This window comes from Neofelis nebulosa, chromosome 13 (assembly GCF_028018385.1).
Source record: "Neofelis nebulosa isolate mNeoNeb1 chromosome 13, mNeoNeb1.pri, whole genome shotgun sequence".
NCBI lineage: Eukaryota > Metazoa > Chordata > Mammalia > Carnivora > Felidae > Neofelis > Neofelis nebulosa.
The window spans coordinates 44,169,917-44,185,504 of NC_080794.1; positions in this window are offsets into that span (position 1 = coordinate 44,169,917).

Consider the following 15,588-nt stretch of genomic DNA (forward strand, 5'->3'; position numbering starts at 1 on the left):
GAGGGGCAGAGAGGGAGTCAAAAGATCTGAAGCCCGGCTGGGTTCTGAGAGTGGAGAGTCTCCAAAGGAGGGCTCGAACTCATGAACAGTGACATCGTAACCTGAGCCAAAGTCGGTCACTTAACGACTGAGCCACCTAGGTGTCCCAGGGCTGATTATTTGTTTACTGTATTATATTGAAATATATTCCTGTATTATATTGAAAACGTACTTCAAAAAACACCAAAAACAACTAGCTTGACAGTAAAATGAGCTCCCGGGCTCTGGTGAACTTGGATAGGGTTAAGGTCGTGGGGATCCATCTGCCTCCTTCATCTGAGGCCCTAGGAGTTGCAGGGCCAACCACTGAATATCTGGCCTGAGGGCTAGATTTGACCTTCAGCCTCTGCTTCTTCCGTTCATGCCCTTGGGCAATGCACTTACTGTCTTCTAACTTCTAGTACTTCCCAAGGTAAAATATTAATAACTTCCCTAGCACCCTAAATAGGAATTATGACACTGGGAGCAAATAATTCTTGGGGGAGCACTGTCTCAAGGGGTGAAATGACATGCTCATGGTCACAAGAAAGTGGGAAAGATTTGTCAGGGAGAGATGGATCTTACAAAAACTGGGGCTTCTTCCCCTAATTCCCTTCCAGCTCTTTCTGTGGATTATGGGACTGGGTTCAGCCCAGGTGAGATTAACAACATTGCTCAGGGTTGATTAGCTTCCAGTTTGTTCAGGGATCTCTCCATACTGTCTTAATCTTCACTGAGGAAACATTTATGGGAAACTAGAAGGAAATTACCATTTGTGTTTTCAAGAATTGCCTCGGCCACTGGATTCCCGCCCCCCCCCCCCCCCCCCCCCATAGAATAGCTAATCTCATCTCCACACTTCTACAAGTGGAAGAATCTGGGTATTACAGGTTGTGAGCTGTTCTCCCCGAGCAATCCCCTCACTGCAGACTGAGATTCTGAAGCTGTCTCTTTGCTTGACAAGTGAGGAGGAGCTCTTCGGAAAGAAGCTTGGATTTGGAAATTCCAGGGTAGTTTTTTTCCTTAAGCAGTCCTTAGTCTTTGTAGATTCTTGTGGGATTATTTCAGACCAGGTTAGGGAGGCCTGGGTCTTTTCCCACATTACTGAGCTGATATGGATAGAGACCCAGGGCCAGGAATCAGCCTCTAGAATGCTCTGTTGTTGCCAGCCTTCCTCCCTCTCCTGAATTCAGTGAACGGTCATCTTTGGATTTGGATTATGGGTGGTCTGGAAAACAAAATGGTCAAGGATCCTGTACCGTCTGAGTTTCTGGGAGAAAAGGGTTCAGAGCCAACATTTACTGTGTTCTTAGTATGAACTGGGATTTATTCAAAATACTTTACCCGAATTATTCATCTAATTTTTTAATGGCTCCCTACCATAAATCCTCTTAGACCATGTGATCATGTGGAGAAATGGAGACTCAAAAGTCTGATAACCCAGCCGGCAGCAGTTAGGAAATCCCTAGAGCTAAGCCAATATTTGGAAATGTGTGGGGGCAATTTTTGGTTATTTCTATGACTAGAGGGTTGCTATAGGCAACCTCGTAGGAGGGAGTCAGGGATTCCATGTGGCAGTTATGAGACAGTTTTTCACAAAGAATTGTCCCCAAATGCCAATGGCTTCTCTACTGAGAATTAGCCCTGCTCTCACTATGTGTGCCCTGTTTTCACCTGGGAAAGGAGAAACAGAGAAACAACAAAAGTGAGAAGGAAGAAAAAAGGAACTTTCTGGTTAGTTCAGGAATTCAAAAGCAGAAACCTGGGGCTGACAGAAAGCAGACTACATCAAAAGTTTAAAGGGCACACGTTGGGCAGAGACAAACTAGGATGGAATTTTTCTTTTAAGGGTTTGATTTGCGTTTCCCTAATAATTAGTAAGATTAAACATCTTTTCTAAAATTTTTTAATGTTTATTCATTTTTTGAGAGAGAGAGAGACAGACAGACTGTGGAGCAGGGGAGAGTAAGAGAGAGGGGGAGACAGAATCTGAAGAAGGCTCCAGGCTCTAAGCTGTCAGCACACTGCCCGAAGCTCGAACCCATGAACCACAAGATCACAACCTGAGAGCTGAAGTCGGACGCTTCACCGACTGAGCCACCCAGGCGCCCCTTAAACATCTTTTCATATGCTTGTAGCCATTTGTATATCTTTGGAGAAATGTTTATCCAAGTCCTTTGCCCATTTAGAAAATCATATTTGTTTTAATGTTGAGTTCTAGTTCTTTTTTTATTTTTTATTTTTTTAAGTTTATTTATTTTGAGAGAGAGTGAGCACAAGTAGGGGAGGGGCAGAGAGAGAAAGAATCCCAAACAAGCTCCATGCCGCACCGATGTGGGATCTCAAACACAGGAACCAGGAGATGATTCAAGAGTCAGATGCTTAACTGACTGAGCCACCCAGGTGACCTGAGTTGTGGGAGTTCTTTATATATTCTGGATATTAACCCTTTATTAGATATGATATGCAGATATTTTCTCCCATTCCTCAGGTTGCCTTTTCAATTTGTTATTGTGTCTTTTGATGCATAATTAACAATTTTGATATACTAGGACTTTTTAAATCTTGTTGCCTGTGCTTTTGATGTTCTAAGAAATAGTGATTGCCACACCCAATGTCATGAGATTTTGCCCTGTTTTCTTCTAGCAGTTTTATATTTTTAGATCTTTGGTCCATTTCTGAATTTTTGTATATGATGTAAGGTAAGCGTCCAACTTCATTTTTTCACATGTGGATATCCAGTTTTCCCAACACCGTTTGTTGAAAAGACTGTCCCTTCCCCTTGAATGGTCTGGACACTCTTGTCAAAAATCATTTGACCATATATGTGAGGGTTTAGTTCTGGGCTCTATTCTATTCCGTTGGTCTACATGTCTGTCTTTATGCCAGAACCACACTGTTTTGATCACTGCAGCTTTGTTGTAAGTTTTGAAATCAGAAAGTGTGAGATGTCCAAATTGTTATTTTTCAGGGTTGTTTTGGCTCTTCAGGGTCTCCTGAGATACCAAATGAATCTTAGGATGAATTTTTCTATTTGCAAAATATGCTATTGGGATTTTGATAGGGATTGCACTGAATCTGTAAATCACTGGGTAGTATAGACATCCTAACAGTATTTAGTTTTCCAATCCATGAGCATAGATACCTTTCTATTTATTTGTATCTTTAATTTCTTTCAGCAGTGTTTTATAATTTTCAGTGTATAGGTCTTTTACTTCCTTGGTTAGGTTTATTCATAACAATTTCATTCTTTCTTTTTAACTTTAGGTTTATTCATAACAATTTTGTTCTTTGTTTTTAATTTTAATTGTTTAAGTAATCTCTACATCCAAAGTGGGACTCGAACTTACAACCCTGAGATCAAGAGTCACACACTCTACCAACTTACAATTTATAACCCTCAGATCAAGAGCCAACCAGATGCCCTACAATTTTATTCTTTTGATCATGTTATAAATGGGATAGTTTAATTTTCTTTTCAGACTGTTCGTTGTGTATAGAAATGCATTGAATTTTGCATGTTGATTTTTGTATCCCGCAACCTTCAGTTTGTTAATCAACAACAAACTTTTTTGGGGGTAGAATCTATAGCTCTTTCTACATATGAGATCATGTCATCTGTGAACAGACATCATTTACGGTGTCTTTCCTTGTCTGGATGACTTTTCTTTTTTTTACCCAATTGCTCTGGCTAGAATTTCCAGTACTATGTTGAATAGAAGTGGTGAAAGTGAGTATTCTTTCTTTGTTTCTTTGTGTTCTTTTTTTTTTTTTTTTTAAGTTTATTTTGAGAGACAGAGAGCGTGCTCGAGTGGGGGTAGGGGCAAAGAGAATTCCACTGACAGTGCAGAGCCCAACACAGGGCTTGATCTCACGACCCTGAGATCATGACCTGAGCCAAAATCAAGAGTTGGCTGCTCAACCTGCTGAGCCACCCAGGCACCCCATGTTCTTAATCTTAGAGGATAATTTTAGAGGATAATCTTACAGTCTTTCACCATTGAGAATTATGTTTGCTGTAGATTTTTTCATAGGGCTTTTATTACGTGGAGGTAGTTCCCATCTATTCCTGTGTTGTTGAGTGGTTTTTGGTTTTTTTTTTATCTTGAATGGGTGAATTTTGTCAAATGCTTTTTCTACACCTATTGAAAGGATCATATAGCATTTTTATCTTTTATTTTGTTAAGCTGGTGTATCCTTGCATCCTTGGGATAAATCCCACTTGATCACGGTATATGATTCTTTTAACGTGCTGTTGGATTCACTTTGCTAATATTTTGAGTTTTTGCATTTATATGCATCAGGATATTGGCTTGTAGTTTTCTTTTTGCATAGTGTCTTTATCTGGCCTTGGTATCAAGGTAATGCTGGCTTTGTAAAAATGAGCTTAGGAGTGTTCCCTCTTCAATTTTTTGAAGAGTTTGAGAAGGGTTGTGGTTAATTCTTCTTAAATATGTTAGGTAGAATTCTCCAGTGAAACCATCTGGTCCTGGGTTTTTCTTTATTGGGAGGTTTTTGATTACTCTCCTTGTTTTCAGTCTGTTCAGATTTTTCTTTTTCTTTTTTAATAGTCTACTTTTCTTTTTTAAATAAGTGTAGTCAACATACAATATTATGTTAATTTCAGGTGCAGATTTTCTTTTTCCTCGTGATTCAGTCTTGATGAGTTCTGTGTTTCCCAGAAATTTATCCATTGCTTCTGGGTTACCCAATTTGTTGGTGTTAGTGTTCTCTTATAATCCTTTTTATGTTTATGGAATTAATTGTAGTGGCCTCATTTCTGATTTTTATTATGTTTTTTTAGTTATTCTAGGCAAAGATTTATCAATTTGGTTGATCATTTAAAAAAAACCAGCTATTCGTTTTGTTGATCTTTTCAATTTATTTTCTATTCTTTGCTTATCTCTACTCTCATCTTCATTAGATCTTTTGTCTTCTAAGTTTGGATTTAGTTTCTTTTTCAAGTCTCTTGAGGTATAAAGTTAGATTGTTGGGGCACCTGGGTGGCTCAGTCGGTTAATCGTCCTACTTCGGCTCAGGTCACGTTATCGCGGTTTGTGTGTTCGAGCCCCACATTGGGCTGTATGCTGACAGCTCAGAGCCTGGAGCCTGCTTAGGATTCTGTGTCTCCCCCTGTCTCTGCCCCTACCCTGCTCACACTCTGTGTCTCTCTGTCTCTCAATAAATAAATGTTAAAAAAAATTCATATAAAAAATAAAGTTAGATTGTTGATTTGAGATCTTTTGTTTTTAATTTAATTTTTTTCTTTTACAGAGAGAGTGTATGAGTAAGGGAGGGGCAGAGGGGGAGAGAGAGAGAGAGAGAGAGAGAGAATCTGAAGCAGGCTCCAGGCTCTGAGCTGTCAGCACAGAGCCAGACACGGGGCTCGAACTCACAAACCTTGAGATCATGACCTGAGCCAAAGTCGGATGCTTAACTGACTGAGCCACCCAGGTGCCCCGATACTTTCTTTAACCTTCATTGTTCTTCCTCCACTCCACCTCATACACTGACATTGTTGGTTATCCACATGGGTGTGAGCTGATTCATTTTGTATTTCTTCAACTACTAATGAGGTTAACATTTTCTAATCTGTCTTTTCCTCTATAGCTATGACTCTTTGTTAGGAAGTCATTTGCTAAGGAAGACATTCCATACCTTGACTCATAAATCTCATTTTCTCATTATAATTTTAAAGGCCTTTAACTCATTAGCAGTCTTATTATAAATAGGCATGAGGTAAGGCTCTACTTGCCAACAATCTTATTTTATGAATGGTTAGCCAGCAAATAGTGTTGTTGTTTTTTTTCCCCTCAGTATTCCCCAATGCTTTTGTCTTTCCATTTATAGGTTTTTCAGGATCTCAAGTCGAAGATGGTCATAACAAAGTAAAAGAAATGAAAACAGGAAGGAGAAACGGAAAACCCAGACGTAAATTTACTAAGGATGAATTGCACGTACTTAATTACACATTTGAAGAGAATCCATATCCTGATTTTACCATTCGAAAAAAACTGGCTGAACAACTATATTGTCAAATATATGTAATTGACGTAAGTAAAATATTCAAAGGTTTCCATTTATGTCTTTTGTAGACAATGTGGAAAATGTAAAGAATTAAGAAAGAATTTAATAACATTTCATCACCTGGGAAAAAGTGTTGACATCTGGGTCACTGTTCTTGTTCATTTCAATGTGGGTATGAATACGCTCTGTGTTTCATGGAAAAATAGACAATCATGAAGCAGGTCTGGAAGCAGAGACCAGTTAAGAGCCTATTGCAATGATCTAGAATTGGGACAATGATGATCTGGACCAGGGTACTGGTTGTGGAAGTATAGAGAGCTGGAAAGCACTTCTGTTATTTTGAAGGTGGGGCCGATAGTTTGTTAAGAGATCTCTGCATTCTGCCTCATTGCATATACGTAAGGAGGGCTCCAAAATGTCGGCTTAAGCAAATGGGAGATAAGAGTTGGCTTTAAGGGAAGGAAGGCCTGCGAATGGAGGTTTTATGCCAGAGACACTGGGAATTTCACTTTGGACATAAGACACATTTGGTATGCCAGTTAAACCTCCAGGAGGAGAAAGTAAGTAAACAGTAGGATACACAGGTCTGAAGTGCAGGAGAAAGGGTTTGTCTTGATTGTGCCCCCCCCCCACCGACTTGGCACCATACCAGCTTTCATGGGTGCTTCATAACCATTTGCTGTGTGGACCCATATCTTGTTCAGGGAATCTCTGACGTTACTTTGGAAATGATTGGTGACAGCTGCGTGAGATTATTAAAAAATTACAGTATTTTTTAAGACACAATTAGGAAAATTGTCATTTCTCTTCTGTTACCGTCCATAGCTTCGTGGATTTATTACTTGCTCGACAATTGGAAGACACAGGGAGCTTTGGAGGTTAAAGTATAGGCAAATATTATGGAAGTCATGATGGTACATTATCAAAGTTTGAACGGGAAACATTGCAAGGAAGATAAAAGGCCATGATTTCACACAAATAAGTAGAAAAGGGATTGTTTCATAAGCAGATTCCTAACAGGAAGTTCACGCATATGGCCATTGAAATTACACTGAGTTGACTTGAGGTGCATGTGCTTGGAGAAAATGCCCGTGTGTGGCCAGGAAGCCAGCACAGCTTACGGGAGGATGCTGGGAGGCTGTTACACTAGAGAAAGGGAGCACACTTGTTTTTAGTTGAGTCCTCATGAGATGATCTTCTGATTGGCCCTGTAACTTCTGACAAGTTAACTTTTGCAACTTTGCTTTCTGTAAAATTATCTATGTTGTTCAGTTGTGAGAATGAGTATTTGGAGGTGTCAGATTCATTGTGCATGGAGTTTTGTTTTTACGCAATCGATCGTGAGTGGATCAGAGGTCCTTTTAGCTTCAGTGCTACTAACGGCCTAAAGCATTCCTGAACTTGGAGACAGAGGAGACTCTAGGAGTGAGCAGATGGCAAAAGGCCCCCTCCCACAGACACTGTTACCCATGTTGCGTGACTGACTGACCTACAGCAGCCACGGCTTATTAGAATGGATTGTCCGAGAAAGCATCGTATCATTTCCACCTCCCCCAAAGTCCTGGAGATTATGCTTGGCATGTATAACTATCCCCATTTTAGGGAGGGAAAAAAATGGGAGACTGAAGGTGCTAAAGGGAATACTTAGGGTTACATAAAATAGGCAGTCACGTTATGAGACAAGCTCTTATGGGTAGCCTTTGAAAATAATAAATTTCAGAACATAATTTAGAATACCTTGAGTTGAGAGTTCATTCTGGTGTGGCAGTTTGAGTAAAATTAAATTGTCGTGTGGGGAAAATTCATTGTGTTTAGGGAGCAGCTGGGAGAGAGTTCTGTCTAAATGCAGAGTAGGTTGTGAACAGGTCGGGGGAGATTTTGAAAGGCCTAGGTTTGCACGTACAGAAGGGCCCCTGTAGACTGTGATGGCCGTTGGGTTTTGGAATTGTGCACCACGTGACTCCTGTTGATCACACATGCAGCCCCCGGAAAGACGGCCTTGATCTTCCGTGTCTCACTTAAGGTCAGAAGGAAAGTCAGTGAGGATACTGAGGCAAGGCTTAACTACAACATTCTCTCCCACATTATGGAAATATATTGTGCAGTGATACCAGATAAGTCAACTTGATAAATCACGAGTCTCTTTTCTCCTTAGAACTGGTTCCAGAACAAAAGAGCCCGACTGCCACTAAAAGAGAGACAGAGAATATTTGCTGCTAGAAAACTACGTCTGTTCCCTGTGCAGAGTCATTCACGTTTAAGCGTCCAGGACCCCCAGGCAGAATCTCCCAGGGCCACTGAACAGACCTGCTTCTCTACCCAAGAGGCTCTTCCAGAAGGGGCTGGCTATTTTTTTCCGGGGACTCAGTGGGCTCCCAGTCAACAGGTTGGCTCAGGGGACGCTGTGGTCCCAGGCATTGCAAAGGAACAGAGCTATGATTTGGAGTACCAAGGTGACACGGGAAGTAGGCTTTATCCTAACTATCCATTTTATAGCTATGACTCAGCAGTCTCGTTTCATCCTTCTACTTTTTCTGGGCAGTATTTGGAGAACTATGGGGCAGGGACAGGGGAAAGCTGGGAGTCAAGGGCCCGCATCCTGCATCATGTTTGCGGTACACAGGGGGAGAGGCAGCAGCAGCAGCAGGCCTGTTGTCCTTATTCACTGTGTCAAGGACAGCAGCACAATGGTTACTGATGTCCTCGGTAGCAACTTCAGGTTCAGAATTATCAAGACAAACCGTGTTCTAGGATCAGCTTGTGCCTGAATCCTGGGGATTTCGGATAGCAGATGGCCTCCCTTCAGTCAGAGCAGCAGGGTGGACGTTCTCAAACGAGTCAGGTCTCTGCTAATGCTGCTGGAGCAAGATAGGCTTTGGGATGAGGGGTCTGCAAAGGTCTGCTGCCGGGACCAAGAACGCAGCTCTAGAATATGGTTCTAAGCTTCAGGAAAAAACATCCATAGGTCATCCCATGGTCGTCCACACAGCAGCCCAAGGCAAAGGCCTCTCCAAAGCCTGCACATAAACACTGTCTGCAGGAAGGCCCCATGAGCTGTGGATCCCTTCTGGTAGGGCAGCAGTGTCCCCCAGCACTCCACCCCTGACTGTGCATTTACAGTGCCTGGAGAACGCTGGGCTAGAGTATGGAGCATAAAACCAACAAACACAGGCAGAAGCCCACCATCAAACGGCAGTTGCCAAACCCAGAGCAGTTTGCGCTTCAGAAGAAAGAGGCTCTTTGATGCACCTGCCCCAGTTAGTGTACCCCGCCCCTCAGAGACCAGAGATCCAACGAAAAGTACAAGGATATGAAGGTCCTTCCCCTGCAGTAGCCTTTGGATGAGGCTAGCAAGGCTGCTACCGCCAAGCTCTCTCCCCCGACAGAACCAGGGCAGCTGCCGTATGTCCTTGCTGGAGCCCTGACTGCGAAGGACATCCTGACGACAGCAGCCTGGTCTCCTTGCATCCAAGAGGCAAACCCTTGGTTGAGACCATTTAAGGCAGGAACTTGCATCCGCGTCCGGTGGATGATCCTATACCTGAGCCGGTGAGCAGCCCTCACTGTCCCCCTTGGCTGAGAGCTGCTGCCTGGAAATCAGTCCAGAACGTGGATGTGCATCAGCAAGATGTCGCAAGATCTGAGAGTTCCTGGTGGAGCATCCAAATGCCATGCTGTTAACCAGAGTTTTTGAGGAAAAGCCTGGTATCTATGAACCTCCGACTTTGAAATGGTTTTCATAATTTTGAGCTTTAGGATACAGAACCATTTCTCAAGTATTTCAGAGCTTTTTCTGTCGGTTTGGTATGCTTTCTCCTCCACTGTATAATGTGTTTTACATATTTTAGATTTTAACCCAAATTGTGTCCTGCTGACTGCAAAATAAGGCGTGTGTCCTACATCTTTCCAAGGCAATATGGTATACAGATCGGCTTCATTTTGCAAATATTTCCCTTCTGTGACTACAGTAAGATTGAGAGTGGGAGGAGAAACAGCAACTCTGAATGAGTGGAGTATGAGCATGATTTGCACAGTCACTTTGCATGACCACTAAGAATATTTATTAAAGTTGTAGATGTCTGGAAACTCTGCTACTGGATGTATCCTTTAAAAAAACGTGTATGTACTTAGAGAACAGAGCCCCAAATAAGAAATATCATGTACGGTAATAATCTAGCACAATTAAAAATAATGGATTAGGACTGTGTAGTTGAGAGTTCTGGTATACAATGTTCAGTGAAAAATCAAGTTGCCTAATTAGTTTTATAGTATGATATTTATGAGAATGAAATAAGAACTCTAGCAGTAAATAATGTTGATTATTCTTGGATATACATACATATGCAGCAAAAACAAAAACATGGACTGGGTTTATACTGAATTATGGAGGGTTGCAAGAAGGGGCAACCCTTCTTTGGGCAAGAAGGGAAAGGAAAGGAAAGAATAACTTATATTATGAAACATAGTTTCAGTGTATATATATATTTACAATAATGAGGGGTGGCATCATTGTCTATATTTCCCCAATTCACATTCGGTATGGTATTTACTATATTATGTATTATCAATTTCTGCCAAAGGAGTTCGTTTACTTCTAATCAACTCAGTTTATTTCCTCCTCCTGTATAGATTTTGAAGTTTTTTTCTTTTTTTAGATTTTGAAGTTTTAATTTTTTCCAATGATTTCCACAATATGATTTTTGATACTATAGCCTGTAACATAAATGTAGTGATTTAGATACGTTTTTCTTCTATTAAAGAATGTTGTGTTCTTGGAATAACCCAATTAGTCATGATGTATCCTTATGTATTGCTGGGGTAGAGTTGCTAATATTTTGATTAGTATTAATCAAATTAATCATCAATGTTAATCATAATCATCTATGCTCATGAATGAAATGGCCTCTAATAATTTTCTTTACTGACACTATCTTTAAGGGCTTAGATCATGTTAAGCTAGTCTTGGAATTATGTATGCTAACTCTTACTATTCTCTAAAATCTTGTGTAAAAATTTATTCTTTCATTAAATGAATTTCCTAATGAATCTGTTTGTTTTGACGTTTTCTTTATGGGAAGAGTGTGAACTACTAATCCCATATTTAAATGATGATAGGACACCCATTTCTCCTTGCTATTTATGGCAAGGTGAAATTTTCCCAAAATACGTCCATCTCACCTGAATTCTCAAATTTATTGCCATAAAGTCATTGAAAATATCCCCTTTATGCCTAGAGCATATGTGGTAATGTATTTTGCATTTTACAATACATATCTGCACTTTCTATTTTTTTTTTCTTTGGAGGGTTTGGAAAGACCCAGGTAGTATTATTGGACCTTATTTCCCTGTGGATGGGACTTCTGCAGGCCAAGGGTTGGGGTGGGGGGGGCGGTTGCTAGGAGTCGGGTTCGTGTGGGTTGAGGTCCCTGTGGACCAGGTCAGGAGCCTGGCGACCCAGTGGTGAGCGGATCCTGCTCCCTGAGGGCTGTCTGAGGGCACCTGCACCCCGGAGGTCCCGGCTGCTGCTCTCAGACACCCACCTGTGACAAAGTCATCCAAATGAGAGCTGGTAGATTACGGATCAGAATCCAGGCTGGGACTCCTGTAGCTTTCTTCCACAAGAACACTACACCCAGCCGGTGTGTGGAGTGCAGCACGGGGACCCAACCAGGGAGTCCTGTCACTCTCTGGCCATTGTGCCTGAGAACTGGGGGCCAGAAGTGTTAAGTTCTGGCATGCTGGATCAGGTCCAGGCTATTATCTGTGGTTCAGCTAAGATGTCACAAGGAATTCCTACAGGAAATTTCTGTCAACTTACAAGTAAGGGCTCCATCTGGATCCTCTGTCTTCATTCACTTCATGCCTTGATAGCCCATCACGAGAGTGTTGCGGAAATGGCGGTCACAGATCTGCTGTTCATTTCTTCAATAATAGAAGAAACCAACACAAAGTCTTTGAGGTATACCCCAAGAAACAGGTGCATCAGGAATATCTGCCTATTTGCATGTCCATTCTACAATTTTTTAAAAGTCAGGGTTTTATAATCGGCTGGACAGACACAAATGGAAGGAAGAGCAGGGAAGCAAACATGATTTGTGCAAAGTTTTTATTAATTACTTTGTAGTATGTTCCATTCGATAATAAGGATAGAAATTCTAGTTGTAAGGTAAGCAAATATTTCTCTTTGAAAAGATTTAGCGAAAGGCATTGTAAAATTCTTTTTTTTTTTTTATGAATAAAATTGTCTTGGGACCACATCTTGACCTCCTTGCGGCATTGTTTCTTACTGAAAAGAGACTCAGCTGAAAAATGACATGAATCTGCTATCATCAGAAGAGATTTTATGGGGCACCTGGGTGGCTCAGTTGGTTAAGCGTTGGACTTGAGCCCAGGCTGTGATCTCATGGTTCATGAGTTCGAGCCCCACGTCGGGGTCTCTGCTGTCAGCACAGAGCCTGCTTCAGATCCTCTGTTCCCCCCTTCTGCCCCTCCCCCACTCATTCTCTCTCGCTCTGTCTTTCAAAAAAAAAGATTTCAAAAAAAAAAAGATGTGGATAATGCATGAACTCTGCACAAACTACGAAGAATAAGTTGGGGCACAAGGAACTATAAAGGTCTAGATGCTTCCATGTGGCCATTGTGTACCATGGACTTGTTGGTCCACTCCCTGAGAATGTTTGTGCAATCTTCCATCAAAGCTTTATCAAACTGATGTTTCGTTCTTAAAAGATCTGTGTCCAAAAAGGATCTGGATGTCCTATAAGGGCTCTGACCTGGTTCATAGTGGAGTTCCTTGTTGAGCCATGGCTGATATATTCACGGTATGTGTCCTGGAGCATTCTAGTTCATAATGTTTTAGCAGACTGGGGTCTCACCCTTCAACTCTGCTACAAGAAAAGTCCCAAGTACTGATTTGGCAAATTGTAGGGACATTCCTTTGCACATAAAAGGATATCTGGGAGCACCTGGGTGGCTTGGTCAGTTAAGCGTCCGACTTCGGCTCAGGTCACGATCTCGCGGTCCGTGAGTTCGAGCCCCGCGTCGGGCTCTGTGCCGACAGCTCAGAGCCTGGAGCCTGTTTCAGAATCTGTGTCTCCCTCTCTCTGTGACCCTCCCCCGTTCATGCTCTGTCTCTCTCTGTCTCAAAAATAAATAAATGTTAAAAAAAAAAATTAAAAAAAAGGATATCTGAACTCCCGGAAAAACATCATACTTTAATCTGGGCTCTGGTGTTTCTTCTATAAATAGCTTTAAGAATTACCACTTTAACAATACCAATCTTGGGGCGCCTGGGTGGCTCTGTTGAGTAAACGTGCGACTTTGGCTCAGGTCATGATCTCACAGTTGGTGGGTTCGAGCCCTGCATTGGGCTCTGTTCTCTCTCTCCCTGCCCCTCACCCGCTTGCACTCTGTCTCTGTCTCTCAAAATAAATAAATGTTAAAAAAAAAAAAAAAAAAGAATACCAATCTTACAGTGCCAGTGAGAAATCTTATAGTTTCCTTGAAAGATTTGGCATCTAATGTCATTCTGCTGGTAGGGTTGGAATATCTCACCCCTCACTGATAGTGGACAAATCTGCAATGTCTCTCTAGTCATTGAACAAAGTGCTGTACCTCACATTGAGCACAAAGACTGGATTGATTGGTCTCCACTTCTAATAAATAGCTTTAGAACAAGAAGTAAATCCGGAGAGGTCTTTGTTTTATCGCTTTAATCCTTTTTCCCAAAGACTAATAATAGCCACTCAAGGATAGAGAAACATTTGGGCCACTCTCTCTTCTTCCACATGCAGGAAACATTCTGAGTCTTTGTCTCTTTAGTGCACTGGGGTCTCCCTCAGTTTCTGCACATCACGTGAGCACGTGGACGAATACCTTCCCCACGTCTCTGATGTGAGGAATCTTGTCCTGTGGGTACCCTTGAGGCTTCCAACCTGAAGGAACGGGAAGCCTCTTGGAACATTTCATTAAGAAAATGAATTTTATGCCCTTCTAAAATACATGGGAATTTTGCTCCAGTTGAAAAAGGGGCAGTAAAATCTGTAGGGAGGGACCTCTGGAAATGCAGGCAAGAGCTGAAGCTGCTATCCATTTTGGGAATTCCTTCTTTGGGAGTTCTCAGCTTTGCTCTTAAGACCATTCACTGATTGAGTCAGTCCCACCCAGTTATCTTGGATCATCTGTTTTTAGTTAAAGTCAACTGGGAGGCCAGAGGTCGGCTCACCTTCTCATCTTTGGGGAAGTTGGGAGTCTAACCAAGATCACTGCCAACCTGAGGCCCAAAGGAGGGCTACCCGGGTGCACCTGGCTGCCATTTCCCTGTCTGGTGACCCCCAAAGGATGTCATTTCTTCTAGGCTCTACTTTGGTACTTAAGGTCGAAAGGCACTGAGGCCACGGGAGGGGCCCAGCATGCCCCGTGGAGCTTTTTCTGAGAGGCACCATGGTCCCCGTGGAGGCAGAATTGTTGCCTGGAAATGAGACCACGTCTCTTAAGTGGAGGAAGCAGAATGAGTGCATGCCTGTCTTCCCAGCATCTGGAGGGGGCTCAGGGAAGGCTGCAGCATCAGGTACCTTCCCTGAGAGTCCCAGTTGTGCTCACATGCAAGCCTTTCCACATGTCAGGGAGCCACCTCAGCCCATGACTGTGCCAAGCTCTATGCCAGATGCTAGAACCAACCATAATCAAGACAGACCTGAGCGTCCGGAGACTCCAGTGAAGAAGGAAAGACAAGCATAAGGCAATTGTTGGCGCAAATACAGAGTGACAATTGTGCAAACGTCAAGAAGGAAAAGCAGAAAGTGCTATTGGGAGGGACCAGACCGGCCTATGACAGAGTTGAACCTTGCCAGATAATAAGGAGGTGGCCGGCCAGAAGGGGACAAAAAGAATAGTGAAGGCCCTGCAGTTGCAAGGAGTATCGTGGCCCAGAGACCGAGGAAGGTCAAGTGCGTGCAAGGAGTGGTGAGCAAGAGGGGGCTGAGCCCTCTCTTAGAGGTCATGGTGAAAAGCAGGGTCTTGGTCCGAATCTTGGAGTCTTTTCATCCTAGACTATAAGTTCCATTGGCCTCGATCTTCTGAACCCAATTAAAACTTTTATGGTTAATCTGATCGATCACATTCGACAAATACAATAAACATTCACTGTGCCTGGCCCTAGAAAAACAGGACCAAAAAAGAGACTTTGTCCCTGTCCTCTGGTCCCCCTCTGGAGGACGAACTGGGGAGAAGGCAGCAGGTGAGCACTTTATTAAGTACCTCTAAGCAAGACAGACTGAGAGGTGTCTGCAAAAGAAACACAAGGGCTGAGGCTCAGGGACCAGATCTGACAGTTACAGGAACTTGTCATGTTAATGGCCACATCTTTGAAACGCCTGTCACATCCTTGGGAATGTTTCCAGAAAAAAAGTATAATTTAAGATGAGCCATGGACAATGATAGGACTTAAAAAAAAAATGTTTATTTATTTTTAAGGGGCATGGGGTGGGGGGCGGAGGTGGGGAGGCGGACAGAGGATCCAAAGCTGGCTTTGTGCAGACGGCA